Raw genomic sequence first — 12,770 nt, 5'->3', positions numbered from 1 at the left:
TATTTTATTGGGTGACTTTCACTTCAATCATGAATTTTTTTACCCAATTGGTAGTTACAGTCTTGTCTCATCACTGCAACTCACGTACGGACTCAGGAGAGGTAAAGGTCGAGCGCCATGCATCCTCCGAAACACAACCCAACCAAGCGGCACTGCTTCTCAAAACAATGCCCATTTAAACCAGAAGCCAGCCTCACCAATGTGTCAGAGGAAACATCTACACCTGGCGACCGTGTCAGTGTGTACTGTGCCCGGCCCATGATGGGACAAGGACATCCCTACCGGCCAAACACTTCCCTAACAACGCTGGTCCAAATGTGCACCTCCCCATGGGTTACCCAGTTGCGGCCGGCTGCGACAGAGCCTGGACTCAAACTCAGAATCTCTAGTGGCACAGGTAGCACTGCAATGCAGTGCCTTACACCCCTGCGCCACTCGGGAGTCCCTACTTGAGTCATTTTTATTAAGGTATCTTTACTTTTACTCAAGTATGACAATTGGGTACTTTTCCACCACTGTCCACAGTGACGATGATGCCTTGAACTACACTGCCCTGAAGTTAGCTGACAAGAAGAGTACCAAGCCCAGGAGACAGAGCAGAGAACAGAGAGAACAGAGAGAGGAAGAAATAATCTACTCTGGTGTGTCATCAAGACAGGATGTGACATGTGAGGGTCATCCAATCAGCATCATTCTAAATTAAGCCCCACCCCTCCTCTAAATTCCCCTTTAATCTTGACAGTGTCCGTGTGAACTGGCGATTATATACATTTCTCATTTGCTGTAGGATGCTATTGAAAGGGCCTTGCTTCACCTAATATAAATGTAAAATAACTCAGATGCAGAGCATAATTGTCCAGCAACTGTGAAAGCTGATACTTGGATTGTGTCATGAGTCTCAAATCCTCAGCAATAGTGGCTGAGATTGACTGACTAGATACATCTGTTTTTATAGAAGTGTACAAACAAATGTACGTATATAATGATTTCGCAAATGTCTGAACTCTTACTTTTTATGATAATGGTTTTAACATGGAAACCTGTAACCTGCCTTTATGTTGGTGTGATAGTTCAATAAGCATATTTGTATTTCCTAGTTTAATGACATCTTACTTCTTACCAATTATTTGCACCAGGTATCAAAATCACATCTTTATTTTGTCAAAAAGGTGCCAACCTCACTAGAGTTCACTTCCTCCTGAAAGCTTTGAATTACCTTCTACAGACAAGTGAGAAATACAATGTAAACCCTCTGTGTATGTCAAAGAGGACATATGTACCTGTAGTCTCAGCCACCTTTCCCAAATGATGAAAAAATACAAACCAGTAACTCTGACTGTACATCATTTGAAGGGCTGCTCTAACTATGGTATGCCACAGGACACATGTTAGATTGTAGTTTTTATCACATGTTTTATGCATGTTCAGACAGCCAATAAAATCACTTGGTTCAGAGTTTCCGCCTACTTCATAATGATTATCCAATGAGTGTCATCATATAAAAGGTGCCCTGTTGTCAGACCCCTTACACTATACAGTTCAGAAAGGAAATTATGATTATATATTGGACAATATTTTTTGATTAATAACACCAATTTGGGTAAGTAAGAAATATAAACATGGCATGGACATGACATGGATGTCAGTCTTTTTTAATCAATTTTAATGACTATGTCTGAATAATGATAATATTGTATAATTCTGTACTTTAACTTTGTCTTTGATTTATTTAGTTTGTTTGCTTCACAGGTTGTGCACTTAACAAGGATGTAATCCAACCAGACCCTGTGATAGTTACACGCCTGGGACAAAATGTATCTCTCACTTGCTTTTGTCAATCTAATTTGATGGTCAGAGTCGCTTGGTTCAAGCAAACTGTTGGACAGAAGTCTCTTCTCATGGCATCATCATATTATCGCACTCAAAATACCTTTTATTTCAACAATTTTACCAAGGACTTCAAGGAGACTAAACGCTTGAGTGTGGGGAGAGGTTTTGACAGCTCTAACCTGACCATCTCCAAGACAGAGTCAGGGGACACAGCTACATACTACTGTGGTGTTATGGAAGTCGGCAAAGTCATATTTGGAGAAGGAACTTCTTTAATTGTCAAAGGTAACTTAAGTCGCAACCTAATGTGTGTTCATATAATGCTAAATGAATTAATCTAGCAGGAAAATAAAATGTACACACAATGATCTTACTCGCTCTCTTCAGGTTCAGAGTCCAACAGCATGTCTGTACTCTAGCAGCCTGTGTCTGAGTCAGTCCAGCCAGGAGACTCTGACTCTGAACTGTACAATACACTCCAAGACCTGTGCAGGAGAACATAGTGTCTATTGGTTCAGACATGGCTCAGGAGAATCCCATCCAGGAATCATTTACACCAATGGAGACAGGACTGATCAGTGTGAGAAGAGCCCTGAGGCTGGGTCTCCTACACAGAGCTGTGTCTACAACCTCCCCAAGAGGAACCTCAGCCTCTCTGATGCTGGGACTTACTACTGTGCTGTGGCCTCATGTGGGGAGATACTGTTTGGGAACGGGACCAAGCTGGACTGTTAGTGATATTTCTGACATTTCTTAAATGTTCTAACATTTTTTGCTATTCCTCTTAGGATAAGGAACATGATGACACACTCACGTCGGTCCATTACGCTGCTCTGAATGTCATCCACAAGAAGCCAAAGACCCAGAGACAGAGGAGCACCATGGAGAGAGACACGGAGTACTCTGGGGTGAGGTGCCAAAACATGGATTGAAACATAGATTTACCTCCTTTAAGACTTGCATTGCTTTTTCATACACACTGTGTTTTTATTATTATAATTGTGCTAGAATTGCTTGTATTCTGTCAAACTCCTTATAACTTTACTGTTGTGGTACTGTGGTACATTTTAGATCAAATAAAACATTACAGTGAATTAATGTTGATGTTAATTGTTTGATTTGCACTCATATTCTTCAAGTTAAACTGGGAAGTTTGCAGGTACACTGCATCCTGATTACATGATGTTTATAATAGCATGCGTAGAGTACATTCTACTGACTAACACTTTCAGTTGTCTTCTTTTTAAACTGTGTCCTGCATCACATCTCTGTGGTATTCTGACTCTATCCCCCAGCAATGACCATTAGTCCTCACCACACACTGTCTTCACACACCTCAGTGAATCAAAACCACAAACATCCATGTCACTAAGAGCACAACTCACTTTCTTCATAAGAAAAGCCTGAACTAAAAAGACTTCTTAGCTGAGTATGTTTTGAAGAGAGTTGAAATTGTTGAAAATTTAATCTGATTATGACAATGTACACATTGTAACTGAGACATTTTCACAAACAATACAACAAGTGAATATGCATATGTGCAGGTTGAAGTACATTTCTCTTTCAATAAGGTACATGGATGTCCCCATAACTGTCTGGACAGTAGAGTTGGCAGGAACTTTTAGAATTGTCAAAATGTAAAAAAAATTCACTCAGAATCATTGAAAGTGTACTTTCCTGTGATATATCATGTGTCGTCATAATATCTGTCAACAAAGGCCCATTAAAGACAATGTTCGGTTAACAATCTTTAACGAGGTCATTTATTACATGCATATTAGACATCTGTATCATGTTATAAATCCATTTCAGAATCATAGCGTCTCATGCATCCATCAGGCTAGGTAGTCATCATCACTGGATCATTACTACTAACATCAACTAAGTTACTATAAAGTGTAGCTTCGTTACCAGGAGGAGCCACACAATCATTCAAAATAAAATGGGTCGCAGGGTGATCTCTATATGATGAAGACAATGACTAATGTGTTTGCGTGTAGTTTTGTATTGAGTTCCAGGGAGTAGTTGAATAAGAATGGGAAACAACCTATTTATTCAAGTCATCTCTCCTCTGTAATGTGTTGTCCTCTTTTGGTGCATGTCACTCACACCTACCCCCACACAGTGAACAGTTTCACAGGTACTCTGCACAAAGCAGAAGACGAGGATGTATCTACGCTTTAGTCAGGTGGGCCTGCTGGCTTTGTGCAGACAGGTCCCTCATACCTGCTCTCTGTATATCTATGTCTCTATGTGGTTTTCAGCAGGATGTCTATGTGGTATCACTGTTGAGATGAGTTAAGATTGGTCTGTCATGTAGCATGCTTCTGTCCATAACATGAGCTGTTCAGTATGTGTACATAATCCTTGCTACCGCAGACTTTTTGAAAGATATCATGTTAGCCAAGGAGAACAGCAAAAGTGTTGCTACTGCTCTCAATAACATTGCTGACCTGAATTTAGCAGGCGCTATCGACAAAGATCAGTGGGGAAAAGTTCTGGTGGACACGTTCGGTGTGGACCAGAGTGACTTGACACAATGCGGGTCAAGCAAGCTGTACAAACAAAATGGAGTTAAAGGGGTTCCAGTCTGCCTTGAAGGGTTCATCCAGTCTAGCTACAATTTCAGATATTATACATTTCTAATGTCTGGATCCATCGTCCGTCCTTTGCTAGACCACGTTTACAGCGGCCACTGCTAACTCAACGGCAAGGAGGTATCACTTCTGTAGTGAATAAGAGTTCAGAAAATATGAACATTTTACTTTACGTTATGTTACCAAAGCTGACGAGCACTGAAACATTTGAAAAGTCAGTTAACCACATATGTATTTGTAACAGCTTGAAGGATTGAAAAACTGAATCATTGAATGAATCTATTTCCTGATGAGGTAGATGGTCAGACAGCAGAGGAGAAATCCAGTTCTTATGAAGGAGAAGAGGACTAGTATCCTCATTTCCACTTCAGTCGCCACTTGAATATCACCCACTGAAACAATTCAAATCAAATGTATTTATATAGCCCTTTGTACATCAGCTGATATCTCAAAGTCCTGTACAGAAACCCAGCCTAAAACCCCAAACAGCAAGCAATGCAGGTGTAGAAGCACGGTGGCTAGGAAAAACTCCCTAGAAAGGCCAAAACCTAGGAAGAAACCTAGAGAGGAACCAGGCTATGTGGGGTAGCCAGTCCTCTTCTGGCTGTGCCGGGTGGAGATTATAACAGAACTTGGCCAAGATGTTCAAATGTTCATAAATTACCAGGATGGTCCAATAATAATAAGGCAGAACAGTTGAAACTGGAGCAGCAGCACGGCCAGGTGGACTGGGGACAGCAAGGAGTCATCATGTCAGGTAGTCCTGAGGCATGGTCCTAGGGCTCAGGTCCTCCGAGAGAGAGAAAGAAAGAGAGAAAGAGAGAATGAGAGAGAGCACACTTAAATTCACACAGGACACCGAATAGGACAGGAGAAGTACTCCAGATATAACAAACTGACCCTAGCCCCCCGACACAAACTACTGCAGCATAAATACTGGAGGCTGAGACAGGAGGGGTCAGTAGACACTGTGGCCCCATCCGAGGACACCCCCGGACAGGGCCAAACAGGAAGGATATCTTCAACCACCAACTTACCATCCTGAGACAAGACTGAGGGTTAGAGGCAGAGAATCCCAGTGGAAAGAGAGGAACCGGCCAGGCAGAGACAGCAAGGGCGGTTCGTTGCTCCAGAGCCTTTCCGTTCACCTTCCCACTCCTGGGCCAGACTACACTCAATCATATGACCCACTGAAGAGATGAGTCTTCATTAAAGACTTAAAGGTTGAGACCGAGTTTGCGTCTCTGACATGGGTAGGCAGACCGTTCCATAAAAATGGAGCTCTATATGAGAAAGCCCTGCTCCAACTGTTTGCTTAGAAATTCTAGGGACAATTAGGAGGCCTGCGTCGTGACCGTAGCGTACGTGTAGGTCTGTATGGCAGGACCAAATCGGAGAGATAGGTAGGAGCAAGCCCATGTAATGCTTTGTAAGTTAGCAGTAAAATCTTGAAATCAGCCTTTGCTTTGACAGGAAGCCAGTGTAGTGAGGCTAGCACTGCAGTAATATGATCAAATTTTTGGGTTCTAGTCAGGATTCTAGCAGCCGTATTTAGCACTAACTGAAGTTTATTTAGTGCTTTATCCGGGTAACAATTACATGTTTTCTATTATACAGTAGGGGTTATTATAGTGTAATAGCATGTATTTTATTTTGCAATTATTTGATCAGGTAAGTCAGTAGGTAGGGTGGATGGTAGCCTAGTGGTTAAGAGCACTGGGCCAGTAAATGAAAGGTTACTGGTTTGAATCCCCAAACTGTCAATGTGCCCTTGAGCAAGACACTTAACCCTAAGTTCTCTGGATAGTTCTGGCAAATTACTAAAATGTTAATGAAGTCAGTGAGAACACATTTTCTTTTATAATAATCAACTGGGTACGTAAATGTAATGTTTATGTAATTTGAACAAAAGAGCATAAGAGGTTTATCTTGAATGTCCAGCTTGGTCCCGTTCCCAAACAGTATCTCCCCTCATGAGGCCACTGCACAGTAGTAAGTCCCAGCATCAGAGAGGCTGAGGTTCCTCTTGGGGAGGTTGTAGACCCAGCTCTGTGTAGGAGACCCAGCCTCAGGGCTCTTCTCACACTGATCACTACTGTCTCCATGGGTTGTAAATTATTCCTGGATGGGATTCTCCTGTGCCATGTCTGAACCAATAGACACTGTGTTCTCCTGCACAAGTCTCAGTGTGTATTGTACAGTTCAGAGTCCCACAGTCACCTGGTTGGACTGACTCAGACACAGACTGCTCTACAACTGTCTTGCTGTTGGAGCATGAATCTGAAAAGAGGGTTTAAAATGTTTGTTAAATCTGTCTTAACTATCTACAACTTTCCTGTTTCAAGTGTTCTTACTCAAATGAGAGAATCTTCACAATGTGATAATACCTGATATAAAAAAAACTCCTAAAATGATGTTTGCTTAGGTTAACTCATCACTACTCTTTGTCTACCAATTCAGACTTTCTCTAAAAATATTTTACGGAATATTAAAATAATGTTCTCAGGACTGTACCTTTTACATAGACAATTGTCCAAATTGTGTCTGAATCCGAGCTGAGATACTGAGTCTGAGATACTGAGGTGATTAATTCCTTGGCCGCATTGCATTGACAATTGAGGGTTACCCTTGAACTCATGGTAAAATGTAGGACTCTTTTCATACTTATAGATGGTTGAGATAAGCTGAGGTTTTTCTCCAAAGGGTTGCTTGAACCAGGAGAAATGCATGGCCACGTCGCCTTCATAGAAGTGCTGCAAAGTCACTGTGTCTCCAACATTGGCTGATATGAGACCACTCTCCTGTTGTACAACAAAAGAAAAGACAACATCTTATACCAATCAGCGAGTAGCAGCAGTGTACAAAAGGAGGGGTAAATTGTCCGGTGGCGATTTTATGAATTGTTCAGCAGTCTTATAGCTTGGTGGTAGAAGCTGCTGAGGAGCCTTTTGGTCCTGGACTTGGCGCTCCGGTGCCGCTTACCTTGCGGTAGCAGAGAAAACAGTCTATAACTTGGGTGACTGGAGTCTCTGACAATTTTATGGGCTTTTCTCTGACACCGCCTATTATATAGGTCCTGGATGATAGGAAGCTTGGCCCCAGTGATGTACTGGGTCGTTCGCACTGCCCTTTGTAGTGCCTTACGGTCAGATGCCGAGCAGTTGCCATTACAGGCGGTGATGCAACCGGTCAGGATGCTCTCGATGGTGCAGCTGCAGAACCTTTTGAGAATCTAGGGACCCATGACAAATCTTTTCAGTCTCCTGAGGGGGAAAAGGTTTTATCATGCCTTCTTCACAATTGTCTTGGTATGTTTGGACCATGATAGTTTGGTGATGTGGACACCAAGGAACTTGAAACTCTTAACTACAGCCCCCTTCGATGTTAATGGGGGCCTTTTCCTGTAGTCCACGATCAGCTCCTTAGTCTTGCTCACATTGAGGGAGATGTTGTTGTCCTGGCACCACACTGCCAGTTCCCTGACCTCTCTACAGGCCATCTCATCATTGTCTGTGATCATCCCTACCACTGTTGTGTCGTCAGCAAACTTAATGAAGGTGTTGGAGTTGTGTTTGTCTACGCAGTCGTGGGTGAACAGGGAATACAGGAGGGGACAAAGTACACACCCCTGTGGGGGCCCCTGTTGTTGCCTACTCTTACCACCGGGGAGTGGTAAGTCCAGGATCCATTTGCAGAGGGAGGTGTTTAGTCCCAGAGTCCTTAGCTTAGTGATGAGCTTTGAGGGCACTATGGTGTTGAACGCTGAGCTGTAGTCAATGAACAGCATTCTCACACAGGTGTTCCTTTTGTCCAGGTGAGAAAGGGCAGTGTGGAGTGCGATTGAGATTGCGTTATCTGTGGTTCTGTTGGAGCGGTATGCGAATTGCAGGTGGTCTAGGGTGTCCAGGAGGATGCTGTTGATGTGAGCCATGACCAGAATTTCAAAGCACTTCATGGCTACCAACGTGAGTGCCACGGGGCGGTAATCATTCAGGCAGGTTACCTTCGCTTCCTTGGGCACAGGGACTATGGTGGTCAGCTTGAAACATGTAGGTATTACAGACTCTGTCAGGGAGAGGTTGAAAATGTCAGTGAAGACACTTGACAGTTGGTCCACGCATGCTTTGAGTACACGTCCTGGTTATCCGTCTGGCCCAGCGGCTTTGTGAATGTTTACCTGTTTAAAGGTTTTGTTCACATCGGCAACCGAGAGCGTTATCACACAGTCATCCAGAACAGCTGGTGCTCTCGTGCATGCTTCAGTGTCGCTTGCCTCGAAGCGAGCATAAAAGGCATTTAACTTCAAGGTATAGGGGGCAGCATTTTCACTTTTTAAATAGTGTGCTCAATTCCAACTTCCTACTACTCATGCCAAGAAAATAAGATATGCATATTATTAATAGATTTGGATAGAAAACACTAAAGTTTCTAAAACTGTTTGGATCATGTCTGTGAGTATAACAGAACTTATGTAGCAGGCAAAACCCTGAGGACTAACCGTTCAGAATTTTTTTTCTTTGAGGTCTCTGTCTGTTCAGTGAGTTCTCATTGGCAAACAATATTTCTTAGGAACTTGTTTTCAGTTCCTACCCCTTCTACTGGATGTCAGTCTTTGGAATTTGGTTGAGGTTATTCATTTGTGCAATGACGACGTACGGCCATCTAGGAACTGCGTAACACTGTTGAGAGTTGCGCAAGACTTGAAAAGTAGCTTGGTTTGTTGTCTTCCTGTATTGAACACAGAGAGACCAGTCTTTAATTTGATCGATTATTAACGTTTTAAAATACCTAACGTTGTATTACAAAAGTAGTTTGAAATATTTTGGCAGAGTTTATAGGCAACTTTTGAAATATTTTGTAGTGATGTTGCGCATTTTGGAAGCTGTTTTTTTCTGGATCAAACGCACCAAATAAATGGACATTTTGGATATATATGGACGGAATTAATCGAACAAAAGGACCCATTGTGATGTTTACTGGACATATTGGAGTGCCAACAAAAGAAGCTTGTCAAAGGTAAGGCATGTATTTTATTTCTGCGTTTTGTGTAGCGCCTGCAGGGTTGAAATATGCTACCCTCTTTGTTTACTGTTGTGCTATCATCAGATAATAGCTTCTTGTGCTTTCGCCGGAAAGCCTTTTTAAAATCTGACATGTTGGCTGGATTCACAACGAGTGTAGCTTTAATTGAGTATCTTACATGTGTGATTTAATGAAAGTTTGATTTTTATATCAATTTATTTGAATTTGCCACGCTGCATTTTCCCTGGTTTTTGGCCAAGTGGGACGCAAGCGTCCCCTATACCATAAGAAATTAACTTGTCTGATAGGCCCGCGTCACTGGCCAGCTCGCATCTGGGTTTCCCTTTGAAGTCTGTAATAGTTTTCAAGCCCTGCCACTTGTGACGAGCGTCGGTGTGGTAGGATTCAATCTTAATCCTGTACTGATGCTTTGATTGTTTGATGATTCCTCTGAGGGCATTGCGGGATTTCTAATAAGCGTCCGGATTAGTCTCCTGCTCCTTGAAAGTGGCAGCTCTAGCCTTTAGCTCGATGCGGATGTTGCTTGTAATCCATGGCTTCTGGTTGGGATATGTACAGTCACTGTGGGGATGACGACATCGATGCACTTATTGATGAAGCTGATGACTGTGGTGGTGTATTCCTTAATGTCAATGGATGAATCCTGGAACATATTCCAGTCTGTGCTAGCAAAACAGTCCTGCAGTGTAGCATCCATGTCATTTGACCACTTCCTTATTGAGTGAGTCACTTGTACTTCCTGCTTTAGTTTTTGCTTGTATACAGGAATCAGGAGGATAGAATTATGGTCAGATTTGCCAAATGGAGGGCGGGGGACAGCTATGAATACATCTGTGTCCCCGGCCACTTGGTTGCGCCGCTTCTCGGTGAGGATTTTCTTCTTTGCTTATGGCCTTATAGTTGGTTGAGAGCGGCCTTAGTGCCAGCTTCACTTTGTTGTAGTAAATAGATGGCTATGAGTAATACAGATGAGAACTCTCATGGTAGATAGTGTGGTCTACAGCTTATCATAAGGTACTCCACCTCAGGTGAGCAAAACCTTGAGACTTCTTTAATATTGGACATCGCGCACCAGCTGTTATTGACCAAAAGACACACACCCTCACGCCTCGTCCTACCAGAGGGAGCGTCTCTGTTCTGCCGGTGCATGGTAAATCCTGCTAGCTCTATATTGTCCGTATCTTTGTTCTGCCACGTCTCTGTGAAACATAAGATGTTAGTTTTTACTGTCCCATTGGTATGATAATCTTAATCGTAGGTCATCAAATTTATTTTACAATGATTGCCTCTTTTCCGGCATCTTTTCTTTATGCAAAAGGCGTGGATCTGGGCCTGTTCCAGTGAAAGCAGGATATCCTTCTCATCGGACTCGTTAAAGGAAAAAGTTTATTCCAGTCTGCAGTGAGCAATCGGTTTTCTGATGTCCAGAAGTTATTTTTGGTTATAAGAGACGATAGCAGCAACAATATGTACACAATAAGTTAAAGTTAAACAAAACGTAAGTTAAACAAAACGTAAAAAAATTATAAAATCGCACAATTGGTTGGGAGAATGTAAAACATCAGCCATGTTCTTCGGCTCCATATTTTAACTGCCATGGTTGCCCTTAGTTTGAAGATATACAGTGCCCTGCAAAAGTATTCACCCCCTTGGCGTTTTTCCTATTTTGTTGCATTACAACCTGATATTTAAATTGATTTTTATTTGGATTTCATGTAATAAATGTACACAAAATAGTCCAAATTGGTGAAGTGAAATGAAAAAAAATGACTTGTTTCCAAATATTCAATAGACAAAAAATGGAAAAAAAGTGGTGCGTCCCTAAATAAGATCTGGTGCAATTACCTTCAGAAGTCACGTAATTAGTAAAATAAAGTCCACCTGTGTGCAATCTAAGTGTCACATGATCTGTCACATGATCTCAGTATATATACACCTGTTCTGAAAGGCCCCAGAGTCTGCAACACCGCTAAGCAAGGGACACCACCACGCAAGCGACACTATGAAGACCAAGGAGCTCTCCAAACAGGTCAGGGACAGAGTTGTGGAGAAGTACAGATCAGGGTTGGGTTATAAAATAATTCAGAAACTTTGAACCCTTAGGCATACTGCTAAAGCAACACTTGAGTGGTTCAACCTCACTAGGGGGTGTGGGACGCTAGCGTTCATGAAATTCATGAAACACACAAGTGTTAAACATTGGTTTAAAGATTCTTGTTAATCCAACCATGGTATCAGATTTCAAAAATGGTTTTATGGCGAAAGCATACCATGCGATTATCTAAGAACAGCGCCCAGCAGACAAATCATTATAAACAGGAACAAGTCAAGTAGAGGAGTTACACAAGTCAGAAATAGTGATAATATTAATCACTTACCTTTGATGATCTTAATATGTTTGCACTCACAAGACTCCCATTTACTCAATAGATGTTTGTTTGTTCGATAAAATTCATGTTCATATCCAAAAACCTCCGTTTTGTTGGTGCGTTTTGTTCAGCAATCCATTGGAACAAAGCGTGTTCACAACAGACAGACGAAAAATCAAAGAAGTACCATAAAAGTTTGTAGAAACATGTCAAACAATGTTTAAAATCAATCCTCAGGTTGTTTTTGTCATAAATAATCAATCATATTTCAACCGGACAAAAGCTTCGTCAATAGAAAAGGAGAAACAAGAAAGGCGCGCTCCCAATCGTGCGCTGGACTCATGTCTGGAAATTTCCACTGTCCTCTCATTGAAAGTGCTGTATCTCCCTCATTTTTCAGAGTAAAACAATGCCTAAAGACTGGCCAAATGTAGAGGAAGCCATAGAGATCATGAACTGGGTCCTAAGTCTTTGTATGGTGGATAGGCTTTCAATGGAAAAGCAGCCTTTCAAAATAATAGTACTTCCTGGATGGATTTTCCTCAGATTTTCGCCTGCCATATCAGTTATTTTCTACTCACAGACATTATTGTAACAGTTTTGGAAACTTTAGAGTGTTTTCTATCCAAATCTACCAATTATATGCATATCCTAGCTTCTGGGCCTGAGTAGCAGGCAGTTTACTTTGGGCACGCTTTTCTTCCAAAATTCCAAATGCTGTCCCCTACCCTAGTGAAGTTAAGGGGAACATTTAAATGTCTTGGAATGGCCTAGTCAAAGCCCAGACCTCAATCCAATTGAGAATCTGTGGTATTACTTAATAAAGATTGCTGTGCAAAAGTGGAACCCATCCAACTTGAAGCTGGAGCAGCTTTGCCTTGAAGAATGGGCAAAAGTCCAAATTGCAAGATGTGCCAAGCTTACAGAGACA

General features: G+C 42.0%; 1 pseudogene; it reads left to right on the top strand.

Moving 5' to 3' along the window:
* Nucleotides 1-490: 490 nt before the first annotated feature.
* On the top strand, nucleotides 491-2,762 carry LOC139417494 (uncharacterized; annotated as a pseudogene).
* Nucleotides 2,763-12,770: the final 10,008 nt, after the last annotated feature.

Source organism: Oncorhynchus clarkii, chromosome 9 (genome assembly GCF_045791955.1).
Source record: "Oncorhynchus clarkii lewisi isolate Uvic-CL-2024 chromosome 9, UVic_Ocla_1.0, whole genome shotgun sequence".
Taxonomy (NCBI): Eukaryota; Metazoa; Chordata; class Actinopteri; order Salmoniformes; family Salmonidae; genus Oncorhynchus; species Oncorhynchus clarkii.
The sequence above is the reverse complement of the archived record's forward strand: the minus strand, read 5'-3'. Positions and strand labels throughout refer to the sequence as shown.